Below are 12,315 nucleotides of genomic sequence, written 5' to 3'. Positions count from 1 at the left end.
AACCTCTCCTCGCACCGGTTCTTACCAGGCTACCATGCGCGAACAGAGGGAATGCAGCGAAACAAAAAGAACATGGCCAAGTCAAGGTAGCAAGTGAAAACCCAGATCGTCCAACAAGAAAACACAGCTTAGTATCACAGCTATATGACTGCAGACTGAACCACACCTGCAGAAAGTTGTGGCTTGTGCAGCAAACACCATCTAACCAGAATTTGTAGGTTCAAATAGATAGGTATATATATTTTTGTTTTCACAACCAAATAATGCACGCTGCAGCTAGAGAACTCGCAAAAGGAACAACACAATGGTGTCCAGAAATTTAAACACAGTGCTAAACACCAGTAATCTCTGGAGATCACGGGAGCCAAACAACATCGCGATGTTTCTCCCAGCATGTTCATTTTGCAAAGGTGATGGTTGTTCTTTCCAGTCACATTCTCGCTTCCTTATTCAGAAGTCGATACCCAACAAGGATGCAGCATCAGGGGTTGTGTGGAGACTTGCTGCTTTCCTAGTCTTCCCTTGCCTTCGGCTGAAGCTGAGATAGCATGTTGGATGCCGCTGAGTCTCGTGCCTCATGAGGGGTGACCTTCATATCACCATCTGCACTCAAGTTGAAATCTAGGCCCATAAGGCCTGGTACATATCTGCCGATGTAGGAGTACAAACTGTAAAAGATCGAACATGTAGGAATTAAAAGCTATGAGAAAGATTGCCCGAGGCCGACCTGGAGCAAAAAGAGATTCCGGTTATATTTACCAGCAGACATTTGACTAATTCAAATTGTGATTAGGATGTATAAGTTCTAAGATCATGCATATAGTATGGTATAAGAACAACTTGTATAAGCACCTATCAGAGTCCGACTTTAAAGGTAGCTTTATATGATAACTGTCGCCCGCTATATATGTGTCAGCCTTACAGGTGCAAGAAGAGCAGACTGTGAAGGCCTAAATCTGACTGCATTATTCTAATGCCTATATTGTCATGTACGGGCAAGCATACACCAGGCGTCGCAGGGCCCGTGATGTACGCTGGGCAACATACCGAGCAGCACGTATAGAGGACGTGCATGACCAGGACACGATCGGTGCCTAAGTTAGGAAGTTTGAGAGTTAGTTTCTATTTTTAGTCCTTAATTCTAGGAGAGTTAGACTCGGATTGGTGGAGGCCTTTGGCTATATATTATTGTATCCGTACGTTTGGTGAAAAGGAAGCAATACATTATTAATCTACTTTCCTGTCTCTTCTCCAAAACTAAGTCGACGGCAGAGGGGAAAAACCTCGCCGGCGACGACGGACCAAGGCTATGGTCTCCGTAGCCAAGGGCCAGCTACCCTAGGTCCCGACGCCCTTGACAACCTGGTATCACGATCCAGGCGATCCTCGTTCTCCAGGTCATCTTCACCGTCCGCTGCCGCCAATCCACCGCCCCCAGCCGCTGCCATGGGTGACGCCGATCAACTCAAGTCCCTCACCGAAGCCATGAAGGCGCTACAGGCTACAGTCGAGGCCAACGCTAAGGCCATCGCTGCCCTCACCGCCGAACACACGTCGTCCTCGACCTCCAAATTGGCATCCGGCGAGCACCACAACGATCGACCGCCGAAATTCCAGAAGATGGATTTCCCCCGCTACGACGGCAAGTCCGATCCGTTGATCTTCATCAATCGCTGCGAATCGTACTTCCACCAGCAGCGGATCATGGAAGAGGAGAAGGTTTGGATGGCGTCGTACAATCTGGAAGAGGGCGCCCAGTTGTGGTACATGCAGGTGCAACAAGATGAGGGCACGCCTACCTGGAGGCGCTTCACGCAGCTGCTGAATTTGCGTTACGGGCCACCGCTGCGTTCCGCGCCGCTGTTCGAGTTGGCGGACTGCCGGCGCACTGGCTCCGTGGCGGAGTACCAGGACCGCTTCCAGGCCCTTCTGCCGCGCGCAGGTCGTCTCGACGAGGCGCAACGCGTCCAGCTCTTCACCGGGGGCCTCCTACCGCCGCTCAGCATGGACGTACAGGTCCAGAACCCACAGACGCTCGCCGCGGCCATGAGCCTGGCACGTCAGTTTGAGTTGCGGGAGCAGTACGTGGCCGCCGCGACGCCCAAGGCGCTCCTGCCGGCGCCCCGACCACGCCTGGCCTTGCCTGCACCACCGGGCGCCAAGCCGGCCGCTCAGGCCACGGTCTCTGTGGAAGGACGGGCCATCAAGCGCCTGACCACGGCGGAGCAGGAGGAACGGCGTCGTCTGGGCCTCTGTTATAATTGCGACGAGAAGTACACCAGGGGCCACAACAAGAATTGTCGCCGTCTCTTCCTCTTGGACAGCGTGATCGAAGAAGATGACGGCGAGCTGGGGGACGCTGCTGTCGAGGATGCGGCCACGGAAGAGTCGCCCGCCTACTCTTTACATGCCATCGCCGGCGTGACGTTCAGCGACACCATGCAGATCCCGGTCTCCGTTGGGCCCGCGTCTCTCGTCGCCCTCCTCGACTCCGGCAGCACCCACGATTTCATCTCCGAGGACGCTGCGCTCCGTACCGGCCTTCCCATCCAGCGCCGGGCACGCCTCTCGGCCATGGTGGCCAATGGCGAGCGCATCACGTGCGCCGGCGTCATCCGCAGCGCCCCGCTGTCCGTGGGCGGCGAGCCGTTTCTGACGGACCTCTTCGTCATGCCGCTTGCCAGCTACGACGTCGTCCTCGGCACCAGATGGGTAGCTGCTCTGGGGCCGATCACGTGGGACTTCAGCGCCCGTTCCATGGCCTTCAACCTCCGGGGGCGCCGGATGTGTTGGCAGGGCCTGGCTGGTCCCACCTCACCGGCTTGTACGCACCACGACGGCAAGCACCACCCTACTGGAGGAGCTCCTCGGCGCCTTCGACGACGTCTTCGCCGAGCCGCACGGCCTTCCGCCGGTCCGTAGCCGCGACCACAGCATCACGCTGCTGCCGGGCGCCCCTCCAGTAGCTGTTCGGCCGTACCGCTACCCCGCCATGCACAAAGATGAGCTGGAACGCCAATGTGCGACCATGCTGCACCAGGGCCTCATCCGCCGGAGTTCTTCGGCGTTCTCTTCACCGGTCCTCCTCGTCAAGAAGGCCGATGGGTCGTGGCGCTTCTGCGTCGACTACCGCGCACTGAACGCCATCACCGTCAAGGATGCCTTCCCCATTCCGGTGGTCGACGAGCTCCTCGACGAACTCCACGGCGCGCGGTTCTTCACCAAGCTCGACCTTGCGCTCTGGCTACCACCAGGTCCGCATGCGGCCAGCGGACATCGCCAAGACCGCGTTCCGTACCCACGACGGCCTCTACGAGTTCCTGGTCATGCCGTTCGGCTTGTGCAACGCCCCGGCAACTTTCCAAGCGCTAATGAACGACGTGTTGCGTCCCTACCTCCGCCGGTTTGTGCTTGTTTTTTTTACGACATTTTGATCTACAGCACCTCCTGGGCAGATCACCTGCGCCAACTGCGCGCTGTCCTCGTCCTACTCCGCGAACATCGTCTCTTCGTCAAGCGCTCGAAGTGCGCTTTCGGCGTCGACTCCGTCGCCTATCTCGGCCACATCATCTCGGCGGCGGGCGTGGCCATGGATCCGGCCAAGGTCCAGGCGATCCATGATTGGCCTCAGCCTCGGTCGGCACGGGCGATGCGCGGCTTCCTGGGTCTTGCGGGGTACTACCGCTAAGTTCGTCCACAACTACGGCGCGATCGCGGCGCCCCTCACGGCGTTATTGAAGAAGGAGGGGTTCTCCTGGAACGACGACACGACCACAGCTTTTAGCGCGCTCAAGGCCGCGGTGACGTCAGCTCCGGTGCTGGCCTTGCCTGGACTTCACCAAGCCTTTCGTCGTGGAATGTGACAGCGTCGACTCACTGGCTTCGGCGCGGTGCTCATCCAAGATGCGCACCCGATCGCGTTTTTCAGCCGCCCCGTCGCTCCGCGCCACCGTTCCCTCGCCGCTTATGAGCGGGAGCTCATCGGCCTCGTTCATGCTGTGCGCCACTGGAGGCCGTACCTGTGGGGCCGTAGGTTTCTCATCAAGACTAGATCACTACAGCCTCAAGTTTCTGCTCGACCAGCGACTCGCCACGATTCCCCAACATCACTGGGTGGGGAAACTGCTTGGTTTCAACTTCTCCGTCGAATACAAACCGGGGACGACGAACACGGTCGCCGATGCTCTCTCTCGATGCGACACGGATGAGGGCGCGCTGCTCGCCATTTCGGCGCCCCGCTTCGACCTCGTCGATCGTCTCCGTCACGCCCAGGCTACCGATCCAAGCTTGGTCGCCTTCCACAACGAGATTCGCGCCGGCACGCGCGCACCACCATGGGGCGTGGTCGACGATCTGGTGACATACGATGGCCGCCTGTTTATTCCTCCGGCTTCACCTCTGTTGCAGGAGATCATCGCCGTTGTCCATGATGACGGCCACGAGGGCGTCCAACGCACACTACATCGACTACGGCGTGACTTCCACTTTCCCAACATGCGCCGCGCCGTCCAGGACTTCGTGCGCGCAGTGTACCACTTGCCAGCGGTACAAGACGGAGCATCTGCACCCTGCTGGCCTTCTGCTGCCCCTGCCGATACCCACTACGGTGTGGGCTGACATCGGTCTCGACTTCATCGAGGCGCTGCCGCGCGTCAACGGGAAATCGGTCATCCTCACGGTGGTCGATCGCTTCAGCAAGTATTGCCACTTCATTCCGCTTGCGCATCCGTATACGGCGGAGTCTGTGGCGCAGGCATTCTTCACCGACATAGTTCGTCTCCACGGCGTACCGCAATCCATGGTGTCCGACCGCGACCTGGTCTTCACCTTGACATTCTGGCGCGAGCTCATGCGCTTGATGGGCACCAAGTTGCACATGTCGTCGGCATTCCATCCACAGTCCGACGGCCAGACGGAGGCCGCCAACCGCGTCATCGTGATGTACCTGCGCTGCTTCACGGGCGATCGTCCTCGTCACTGGCTCCGCTGGTTGCCCTGGGCCGAGTACACCTACAACACGGCGTACCAGACATCTCTTCGCGAGACACCGTTCCGGGTGGTCTATGGACGTGATCCCCCCTCCATACGCTCTTATGAGCCTAGGGGAGACCCGGGTGGCTGCTGTTGCCCAAGACATGGAGGACAGGGAGGCCTTCCTTGCTGATGTGCGTTTCCGTCTGGAGCAGGCGCAAGCCAACCAGAAGCTGCACTATGATAAACAGCACCGTGCGGTGGAGTACCAGATCGGCGACTAGGGCACTGCTGCGTCTTCGTCAACGTCAGGCTGCATCGCTCCCTCAGGCGCAGAAAGGGAAGCTCAAGCCTCGCTTCGTCGGGCCGTACCGCGTAACCTAACTCATCAACGACGTCGCCGTTCGGTTAGAGCTGCCGGCAGGTGCCCGACTCCATGATGTGTTTCATGTAGGTGTGCTGAAGAAGTTCGTCGGCACACCGCCGGACGCATCCGCCACCTTTGCCTTCCATCCAGAACGGGACAGTGGCTCCGGAACCTCTTCGTGTCGAGCGAGCCCGTCTTGCGCGCGGTGTTCGTCAGCTCCTGGTGCAATGGCGTGGAGAGCCGGCTGAGTCAGCTACTTGGGAGGATCTCGATGTTTTCCGCGAACAGTACCCGACTTTTCAGCTCGAGGACGAGCTGGATTTCGAGGAGGGGAGAGATGTCATGTACGGGCAAGCATACACCAGGCGTCGCAGGGCCCGTGATGTACGCCGGGCAACATACCGAGCAGCACGTACGGAGGACGTGCATGACCAGGACACGATCGGTGCCTAAGTTAGGAAGTTTGAGAGTTAGTTTCTATTTTTAGTCCTTAATTCTAGGAGAGTTAGACTCGGATTGGTGGAGGCCTTTGGCTATATATTATTGTATCCGCACGTTTGGTGAAAAGGAAGCAATACATTATTAATCTACTTTCCTGTCTCTTCTCCAAAACTAAGCCGACGGCAGAGGGAAAAACCTCACCGGCGACGACGGACCAAGGCTACGGTCTCCGTAGCCGAGGGCCAGCTACCCTAGGTCCCGACGCCCTTGACATATATGGTCCAAGGACTCCATGCTAAGGCATGCAGGAACTTGAAAAATCAGTGATTATCAACCACATACCACCGGTAACTGAAGGAAGTACTCCGTATCTTGGAAGAATCCAGTTGCTCTCACGGCATATGTCATCCAGTTCCTGCAATGACTACTGTCAGACAGAGGATTGTAGAGGCAGTCATGATAATAATGTACATCAGATGATGTTTCTTGGCTGGCATTTGTTGCGTAGAAGGTATGGCTTCTTTCAGTTTCTTCCTCTTTATGTTCATGGTTTGGCATCCTTCTCTATAGCTAATTGGATTGGCAACTTCCATCATCTTCCCACTATTCTCATATTTCTTTAGGATTGATGTTACTTTAGGTGTCATCTCCGTTTCTGCACATGGTTTGAAAATGATACGCACTGGTTTGATATAACTTGAAGGTAAAAGATTGAGGATGATTAGCAACAATCACACAGTTGAAAAGATATGTTGATATATATAGGTCTACAATTATTCTACGAGAATTGAAGTTATCTTGCTAGCTGTCCTTGGGAGGCTAGATAATGCTCATGCACTTGTATTCTGCAGCCTTGTGTGGATGGGATGGTGACACCCAACTCCATCATTCGAGACCAAGGTCCACATATACAAATCGAAGCCTAAGAGTACAAGGCCCTCGTGCTATGTTAAGTAACGTTGTGGAATGGAAACACAAGTTGTTTGCCACAAGATCATTTGATTTCACACTGTTATTGTCCATTTTATCTAGATTTAGTTGTGAAAAGGTAAAATACCTGTCAAGATTGTTTGAATGTCCATTTCGTACTCAGCACTTCGATCTCCAAGCACAAAATGCTCACGGAGCTGAAACGTAGATAGGCTAAGATGAGTACACATTAGGTTATCAAGGAAAAGAAGAATTATGATCAACAAGCATCACTGTAACTTCAGAAATGAATAATATGTAACATACTGTATCATCTCACATCCTCTGAAGTAATTGCAGTGTCGCATACTTCTGAACATTCATGTTACCTGTGATGCCACCTGAAATGCAGTTTGATGTATACAGATTAAGATTTGGGAGCATCAATATGGAAGTAATCAATAATAGGAAAAAGAAATTTCTTTTTTCTTAGATAGGATTGTCCTTACCAGACTTTTCAGTCACTTTCTCCTTTTGGCTTTTCAAGGCATGGTCGTTAATTACAGGATCAACATCTGGTGTCTGAAAGATAATTAATTCTTTAAGTTGAAGTTTAACACATAAACATGCATATATTAATTATTATTGAACTAGAAACATCACGCCAGATTTCAATGCATCTTTTTGTCAAGCTCATACAGAGTTCTTTACCGGAATGATATCTTGGGGACATTTCTACTTTTAGAGTTCTTCTCTGTTCTGTTCTTGTCCATTTGGACACCTGAAATTAAGTGACTTTATCAAAATGATGAGGAGAAACAACAATGGATCGTAAAATCGAAGTAGTGAAGTACTATAAGATGGATAGACTCACTGGCTTGTAAGTCTTTTGTGGGGCTCTGACCATCCCCGTGCTCTGCTGCGTAGGTAGCAACTTTAGTCTTGAAGGCTTCAGATTTTCTTTTGCAGTTCGTGTTGCTGTCTTTTCTGTTTGTGCTGGTGCTGCAGTTGTTGGCGCCACTATCATCAACTGCTTTTACTACCTGCTTATTTTTCTTTGGAGTTGAAACGTCTGTGGTTAATTTTTTTCCTTTTAGAATTGTTATTACTATTAGCTTCTTGTTCCTTCGAACTTTCATCTATTTCAGAGAGGGATGAAGATTTCCCATTTTGAAATACCAGCTCCTTTGGCGCGCTCAGTGAAGAACCCAAAGGCCAATCCCTGCAACATGTCAAGAGTAAGCTTTAGTCATTAACCTAAAAGAGTTGTAAGAAGACACATTTTGATATCAATGGTTTCATGCATAATCAGCTGAAATAAATCTTTATGTATACCTGTTCAGGACGTCTAACAAGACCTCCTTATATGGCAGTAAATAATAGCATTCAACAACAGATGTCGTTGTTGGGTACGGACCACTTTCAAATATAGGACCACTCATCCTGTTTGAGAAAAGGAAGAAATTCAATAGGGACAACTTTTATAAATTTCTACGATTGAAAAATGGAGTATTAACACTAAGCAAAGCAACTCATTTAGGAGGGACAATTAGCAAGCATTATATCATATGCACATGAAACAGAGTATCTTGAAAAGGGTGGAAAGTGCTTTAGCAAAGTAACCATTGCTGACATTTGTTATGGTGGTTGTTATGGTTGCGAGTGAGAGAGGGGGCCGGCCAGGGGCCTTCCCCATGGCCGAGCAAAAGAGAAGTTTTTTTTCTTCTAATAGTTGTTTGATTAGATTGATACATCTCCTCTTCTTATATAGAGAGGCTTACTTGATCCATAAGCCAGCGATCTTTATTGATAGGGGCCCCATGACATAGCCCAATCACCCCTTAATTCTCTCCCAATCACTCTTGCTAAGCTTCTATATTAGCACCTGCTAATGATGTGCCCAGGATTCCCCTCAATTAGACGTCGATCTAGCCACTTTCCTGATTTGCTGCCTCTAACAACATTAATCTAAGATATGGTATGCAGTATATACTGTACTTATTTGACTAGGTCTACAACGTGCAATGGTACAAAGTAGGCATAGTGGAAAAGCAAACCTTTCGATCAGGGCATCTAAAGGCATTTCCTTAAGCTTGCTATCGACAGTCTTATCATAGTGCAGAAGGAACAATATGGTAGATGTTCTTTTCTTACTTAGTGAGTACACCCGATGTTCTTTGATAAACGCAAATTTGTACGCTTCATACCTATTAAAACAAAAGTGTGTGAGACATACCTATTAAGACATACAAAAGATAGGTGCACAAGCATAGAATTTGCAAAATCAACAAAATCAAGCACACAATTCCGCTTCCGAAGCAACTTGTGTATCGAGCACACAACCCCGTTCGCGTGCTCTTAAACCCGGCTTGATCCGCTTCTTTTTTCATCCAGAACAGTGTTTTTCTCTCACAAATTCCTCCAGCATTCCCCCGAACCATCCAAATTCCTCCAAGCGAACAGGCCCAAGTGTAATTTCGAAAGGATCTGTCTATACAACACTAGGGTGTTTTACAAGCCCCGAGCACTCAAATTTTTTTCTTCACACTTCCTTCCTCCTAATGACGCGCCATTGCCGCCCACCGCCTATCGCCCCGCCGGGGCATGGTAGGGTCTCGCCGGAGCTCTGTGGCCGCGGTCATGGAGCTCCGGCGAGACCCTACCGCGCCCACGGTGACCTCCATCTTCCCCTCTCCCGCCACCGTCACGGCCATGGTCGTTCCCCGCTCCGACCTGGCCCGGCCGCCTACTCCGCCGCTTGCTCCGGCAGCGTCACCGCCGCCTCCACCTCGCCACTGTCTCTCCCGTCCCCATCGCCTAGCCTGCCTGCCTCCCCATGAATTCTTCTAAGGCCGCCGGAGATGGAGACAAAGAGAGAGAGAGAGAGGGGAAGAGAAGAGGGGAAAATTGAGTGTCGTATAGTATTTCTCTTTCGAAAACAACATTGATTGCCATTAGCTCATGTACATAATCTCAGTTACTCTAGGACACGATTGGTTGGCTACCCGGCCGATCTAGGCTTGCTCTAGGCATCCAGGCGCTCAGCAGCCATGCTGGATGCGTGCTGGAGGGTTATGTTTGGTTGCTCGCGCAGAAACAACCTTTTTTCCACAGGAGGCAACCCTATTTCTATTATAGCATAACATACTAAATACATTGCGCGGGAACAACCTGCCCAGCAGAGTTCCTGTTTGGTTTGATGAATGTATAAACAAATGCATGGCAAATACAGCCAGCCTTTAAGGAAACGCTCTCCCGCGTGCTCACCTGTGTGTGCGGCCATCAAAACGCGGATTTTATCCGCACGGGATGACGAGCCAGGCCAGGGGGCGGCTTTTGCACGGAGCAAGCCTGGCCGATACCCTAAACTAGGAAACCACCAATCATGTGTGTATTGCATCTGGCGAGCCTGGTTGAGCCTCGTACAGCAACCAATAACGCCCCGGCCTGATGTGCCAGTGGATGCAAGACCATATAAAATCATGTTTCAGTAGCAAACAACTTGTATAGAATCAAATTAAATGAGAGAAGTCAAACCACACCAGCTAGCCTAACTCCACGAAGTGACCATTATTTGTGCCCCTGTGCTTGTGGGTGAACTACAATTCCACTACAAATTTAAGGCATGGACTTGTAGTCACTAGCCACAATGCTGCATCCAATTGCTCAATTATTAAAAAGAATAAGGGTGCACACAATGCACTGTAAGTTCAAGAACAAAAACCGTAGAACTGTATAGCACCAACCTGTTTTGAGCTCCACCTCTGAATATGCAATCTGCTGAAGCACGTATGGTTCAGAAGGAAGTGCCATGGATTTATTACTCGACCCCTGCACTGACATGCTCACTGCTGAGCAAACCACCTAATGCTGCCTTGATATCTTTCTCAAACAATGCCGTCTTGATATCTTTCTCAAACATCGACCAGACGCCCTTAGTTTCGGATCCGTGCTCGAGCAAGCACACTTTCTTTGTCCGATTGAGAAGCAGAACTGCGACCTTGGAGATCGGCCACATGATCATCTCGGGGGAGTCCTTCGTGGGGTCAAGCGCCTCGGCAATGTCACAGGCGTCGATGATTGCCTTGTCAGTAACCGAGAGCCCGGCCCCCACTCCGTTGCCAAGGCGGTTCTGCGCCTGGTTCAGGTAGATGAGCAGATTTTTGTTGCTAACGTTGAGCGAGGCGCACGGGCAGAACCGATCGGGGTTGGCAAACTCGAACTGCGGGAACTGTTTCCTATAGTAGTAGTTGTACAGGAGAACTGCCGCGCGGACCTGCGCAACACAAAACCACATCCATGGCGGCGTGGTGAGGTAAGTCGCCGACGAGTTTTTGTTAAAACAAAAGAGAATCCCAAAAGCCCCAAGCATGAAACAAATAAGCCGCAATAAGCTCCATCATACCGCCGCAAAAGGAAAGCCGCAGCTCGATCGGCAATTGGAAAAAAGAGAGTGTGTGATGAACACTAAGCAGAACAATGTTATGGATCAGCCTATAGAAGCCGTGTGACCCAAATCCACCCCAAAACGAGTCGCACGGGGAGGAGGCGCAACCCCCATGCTCCGTTCCTCAACCCCGATCGACCCTCTAGGCAACCCCACCGCAAGCGGGTCGCAACTGACGAAAAGGAGCAATGGGTCAAGCACAAGCTTCCTCACCTGACGCGCCACGGCCTCATGGGTCTCATGCGACAGGGCCACCTCCCGGTCGACCTGGCCGCGCGGCAGCACCGGCGCCACGAGGTGCTCCACCAGCAGCTCCACCGCGTCCTCTAGCTGCACCACCTCCTCGTTGCCACTGGCGCCGCCTTCCTCTTCCATCACCCAAAACCCAAGCAGTGTCCCGCGCCGCCTCTACTAGGGTTTTGCGCCGCGGGGGTTGGGGTTTTCTGGCGGCCGCCGTTCCGACGAGAGCTGGGACTGGGATGGCAAGAAATGGAAGGCGAGGCGCGATCGTGCGTGAAGGGTGCTGCCGTGGGGCGGAAAAGGAAGACGGTGGGTGTGCGGACAGCGCAAGGGGGCTAGATCTGCCGTCCAAGGTCCAACACGGGACCTGCTGCTGGATCGGGGCCGTCCAGGCGATGTCACGAGGAGTTGGCCGCGGCGAAAGGCTGGCTGGCTGGCCTTGTGCTTGTGATTGAATTCTAGTGGGAACAGGCTTTTTGTTTGTGTTGCCACCCTGGGCGCTCTATGCCACAGCTAGAGGGCGACACATTGACCTGCACAAAGAGATGGAGGAGGAATAGAACAGATGAGAGACAGGTCAAGATAGAATGATAGGTTTTGGAGGGTCAGGGTTCATACCTGCGCAACCGGAGCCCAGTGCCAAAGAAGACGAGGGACACCCAGAGGAATCACAACGACGCACACATTAGCAAGGGCGGCGAGCGGCGGAGGAGGGACGGACGCGGACAAGACACTCAGGGTGAGATGGGGGAGAGGCGAGTCGACGACAGGCGAATCGAGGTCACCGGAGTCGGGGACGAACGCCACCAGAGGAGAGCCGAGTGACCGAGACGAGAGAGGAGACCACTCAGATCAGAGAGCGGCGCGGCGGGTGGGAGGGGAGGGGAGGGGAGGGAAATGATTTAGAGTTTCGAGAGGTGAGGGAGAGGACACCGCGACT

At 52.6% G+C, this 12,315-nt stretch overlaps 1 pseudogene; it reads right to left on the bottom strand.

Annotated features, from left to right (window-relative positions):
• Nucleotides 1-228: 228 nt before the first annotated feature.
• Nucleotides 229-11,608, bottom strand: LOC136551871 (uncharacterized; annotated as a pseudogene).
• Nucleotides 11,609-12,315: the final 707 nt, after the last annotated feature.

This window comes from Miscanthus floridulus, chromosome 4 (assembly GCF_019320115.1).
Source record: "Miscanthus floridulus cultivar M001 chromosome 4, ASM1932011v1, whole genome shotgun sequence".
NCBI lineage: Eukaryota > Viridiplantae > Streptophyta > Magnoliopsida > Poales > Poaceae > Miscanthus > Miscanthus floridulus.
The sequence above is the reverse complement of the archived record's forward strand: the minus strand, read 5'-3'. Positions and strand labels throughout refer to the sequence as shown.